Here is a 4,715-nt window from a genome sequence, read left to right on the forward strand (position 1 = left end):
AAAAAAATCTAGGCACAAAATACACAGGAAGTCTGGGATACTATGAAAAGACAAAATATATGAATAATAAGAATACAAGGAGTAAAAGAAACTTAGGTTTAAGGCATGGAAAATATTTTCAACAATATTATAAAAGAAAATTTCTCTAACCTAAAGAAGGAGTTGCTTTCAAGTTACAAGAAGCATACAAAACACCAAATAGATGGGAAAACAAATTCCCACAACACATAATAATCAATATACTAACCTCACAGAACAAAGAAAGAATATTAAAGGCTGCAAAAGAAAAAGAACAAGTAACATGTAAACCTATAGGAATAACACCGGACTTAGAGTCTCAGTGGAGACTCTAAAAGCCAGAAGGGCCTGGATAGATGTTTTACAAATTCTGAGAAACCACAGAAGCCAACCCACACTACTATATTCAGCAAAATTTCAATCATAATAGATGGGGGAGGGTCTCACAACAAAACCAGATTTAAGCAGTTTCTGTCTTCATACTCTGCTCTACAGAAAGGTAATAGAAAGAAAAAGTTTAACCTGAAGAGAATAATCACACCCAAGAAAACATAAGGAATAAATAATCTCAAGAAGCAAATCAAAGGGGACCCACACCCCTACAACAAAGTGACAGGAATAAACAAACACTGCACACTGATAATTCTCAACATCACCTAACAGATTGGCTATGAAAACAGGATCCATCCTTCTGCTGCATGCAAGAAACACACCTTAACATCAAGGATAGGGATCAGCTAAGAGTAAAAAGATAAGAAAAGGTATTCTAAGCAAAGGGACCCAAGGAGTCAGTCTACGGACCTGATTTTTTATAAGCTCAGAATACACACTGGACAAAGACAACATATAGAGCAGATGGTTCTGATTAAACTGGATGGCTGCATGTAAAAGGATCCAGAGAGATCCGTACTCTTCACCCTGCACAAAACTCAACTCCAAATGGACTGATGATCTCAACATAAGGTCAGATACGTTGAATTGAGGCTGAGGTAGAGAACAGTCTTGAACTCATTGGCACAGGGAAAGACCTTCTGAACAGAACATAGATTGCACAGGAACTAAGAACAACAATTAATAAATAGAACCTCATGAAACTGAAAAACTTCTGGATGGTAAAGGACACACTCATTCAGACAGAGCAGCAGACTACAGAACAGGAAAATATTTTTTTTACCAACTACACATCTTATAGAAGGCTAACATCCAAATTAGATAAAGAACTCAAAGAAAGGACATCAGCAAAACAAATAACCTTATTTAAAATGGTGTATAGATCTAAACAGTATTCTCAAAAGAGGAAACACAAGTAGCTGAGAAGTTCTTAAAGAAATGCTCAACAATACTGGCTTTGTGGGAGCCTAGGCAGTTTGGATGCTCAACTTACTAGACCTGGATGGAGGTGAGGGTTCCTTGGACTTCCCACAGGACAGGGAACCCTGATTGCTTTTCGGGCTGAGGGGGGGGACTTAATTGGGGGAGGGGGAGGGAAATGGGGGGCGGTGGCGGGGAAGAGACAGAAATCTTTAATAAATAAATAAATTTAAAAAAAAGAAATGCTCAACATTTTTAATCATCAGAAAAATGCAAATCAAAAGATGAGCTTTCATTTTGCAACAGTTAGAATGACCAATATCAATTAAGCAAATGACAAGTCATGCTGGCAAGGATATGAAGTAAGGGGGATACTATTACATTGCTGGTAGAAGTGCAAACTTGTAGAGCCACTATGGAAATCAGTGTGATAGTTCCTTGGGAAACTGGGAATAGATCTACCTCCAAAGTCAGTCATACCCCTCAGGCATCTACACAAAGGACACTACATCCTATTACAGAGACACTTGCTCCACCAGATTCATTACTGATCTATTCATAATAGTCAGAAATTAGAAATCAACTCTATGCCTGTCAATGGATGAAGGGATAGAAAAAAATGTGGTACATTTACACAATAAAATATTAGTCAGTGGTTTAAAAATGAAATCATGAAATTCACAGTAAATAGATGGTGCTTTAAAAAAAGAAAGAACTCATTCTCAAAAAGTGAGACTCAAAAAGACAAATACAGTGTGTATCCACTTATATGTGGGTGTTAGCTGTTAAGTCTTCAATAAGCAGGCTACAATCCATATAATCACAGAGGTTGCATATAAAGTAAGAAACTGAGGGGGCAATATTGGATCACCCTAGGAAAGGGAAATAGAATAGATATGGATGGATATGTGGGGCTGGATCAAACTGAGAGAGGACAAGATTAGAGGGCTGAGGGAGAGAATATGGGGAGGGACAGCTAAAACTAGGGAACATTTGAAGGGCTGTAAGGAAAGATAATGCATCTAAAATAAATAAACACATATGAAGGTGATCTAGATGGAATCACTAAATAACATGGCAGGTGAGAGAAGGATGTCTCTCATCACCAAATGGAAATTCCAGTTCCTGGAAGTGGTCACATCTAATCGATTTGTTGGCCAGAGTCCCCAGGGAACGCTTCAAACAATCCAGACTATTTGTCAAGGCTATTGATTGTTCTCCACAAACGAATGGTAAGGTCCTATTGCTAGAGATGGCACCTACAAAACTCACTGAACACAGAGAAGACTAGCTGGTGCCTCCCTAGAGCCTTCACCCTGTTCATTAATGTTCATGGGACTAGAAGGTATTCTGCATGCTACCAATGGAGAAAGCTAAACCAACTGCAAATCCCTCAGTCAACAAATGGTGACCTGCCTGCAAGAAATGCTGGTATAATAGTTGCATGAAGATTGTGGAAGGCTTTTCAGATGCCGCTGTCCCCTCTCACCCCTTGCTGCAGCCATGGTCAACCCCACCGTGTTCTTCGACATCGTGGCCGATGGCGAGCCCTTGGGCCGTGTCTCCTTGGAGCTGTTTGCAGACAAAGTTCCAAAGACAGCAGAAAACTTTCGTGCTCTGAGCACTGGAGAGAAAGGATTTGGATATAAGGGTTCTTTCTTTCACAGGATTATTCCAGGATTCATGTGCCAGGGTGGTGACTTCACACGCCATAATGGCACTGGCAGCAGATCCATCTATGGAGAAAAATTTGAGGATGAGAACTTCATCCTGAAGCATACAGGTCCTGGCATCTTGTCCATGGCAAATGCTGGACCAAACACAAACGGTTCCCAGTTTTTTATCTGCACCACCAAGACTGAGTGGCTGGATGGCAAACATGTGGTCTTTGGGAAGGTGAAAGAAGGCATGAACATTGTTGAAGCCATGGAGTGCTTTGGGTCCAGGAATGGCAATACCAGCAAAAAGATCACCATTTCCGACTGTGGACAACTCTAATTCTTTTGACTTGTGGGCTTCTTACCCACCAGACCATTTCTTCTGTAGCTCAGGAGAGCAGCCCAGCCCCACCTGCTCGCAGTACCCTGTAATCTCTGCTCTCACTGAAGTTCTTTGGGTTCCATATTTTCCTCATTCCCCTTCAAGTCTAGCTGGATTGCAGAGTTAAGTTTATGATTATGAATAAAAACTAAGTAAGAGAAAAAAATTGTGGGAGTAACTAACCAATATCTGATTTGATTTGAGCCCACCCCATGAGATGGAACCCATGTCCAACAATGCTTGGGTATCTAAGAACCTGAGATTAGATTGACCAGGGACCTAGAGGAAAACCAAATACTACTGTTCTACCAAAGGAATGTAGCAACAAAATGAATCTTAACATTCCATTATATTTATAGATCCTGTCATATTCAACAATCATCAGAGAAACTTCCTCCTACAGTAAATGGGTAACAAATACAGAGACCCACAACCAGACAATGTGAAGATAAGTAAGAGACCTTTGAACAGTCAGCCCTAAATAGAGTGTCTTCAAATACCTTCCCTCTGGGCTCAGGGAACCTTGTGGAAAAGGCAGCAGAAGAGTGTAAGAGCCAGAGGAGATGGAGGACACCAAGGAAACAAGGATCTTGAAATTCAGCAGGACTGGTGCACATATGAACCCATAGAGACTGTGGCAGCAACAAAGGGCCTGCGCAGGTCTGGGCCTGATGGGGTCCAAGTGCTGAGAATGGAAATGGACACAAACCCCTGCCCCTAATCCAGAAGCTAGCTCCAATTGATAACCACTCTCAAATGAAAAAATAGCTTTTTCCAAAAGAGTTTCAGTTTGTATACAAACCACTCCTCCAGGCAGGTCCCATGTCCAGTAGTAAACAGTCAACCCAAAATCATCTCAAGTGAAAAGTTTTGGAGGTTTTGTTGCTGCTATTTAGTTAGTTGGTTGGTTGGTTGGTTGGTTCGTTCGTTCGTTCGTTATTTTGCTTGCTTGGTTATTGTTGTTGTTGCTGTCTGGTGTTTTGGACAGGGTTTGAGGTTTTCTTGTTTCATAATACTTTGTCTGAACTTTTTTTTATTTTTTCCTTATCCTATAGATCTTTTGCTATATATTATGGTTTCCAATTTATGCGGGTTTGTGGAATCTGTGTTTTCCCATCTGTGTGTCTCTGTATCTATGTGTGTCTTGGGCTTTTTCTTTGACTCTGTTTTTTTCTGTTCATTTGTTTTATCCTATCCAGGTTTGTTTGTTTTTATTTAAATTCCTTTTTCTTTTTTATGTGCTTGTTTGTTTTCTAATGAAAGAGAGCAATAACAGATGTGGATTAAGGTAAGTGGAAATATGGAGAGGAAATGGAAGAAATTGGAAGACAAAAACAGTATAAAAA

The 4,715-nt window shown here is 40.1% G+C and overlaps 1 pseudogene; it reads left to right on the plus strand.

Annotated features, from left to right (window-relative positions):
- Nucleotides 1–2,806: 2,806 nt before the first annotated feature.
- Nucleotides 2,807–3,521, plus strand: LOC142836776 (peptidyl-prolyl cis-trans isomerase A pseudogene; annotated as a pseudogene).
- The last annotated feature ends 1,194 nt before the right edge of the window (nt 3,522–4,715 follow it).

The sequence above is a fragment of the Microtus pennsylvanicus genome, chromosome 17, assembly GCF_037038515.1.
Source record: "Microtus pennsylvanicus isolate mMicPen1 chromosome 17, mMicPen1.hap1, whole genome shotgun sequence".
Taxonomy (NCBI): Eukaryota; Metazoa; Chordata; class Mammalia; order Rodentia; family Cricetidae; genus Microtus; species Microtus pennsylvanicus.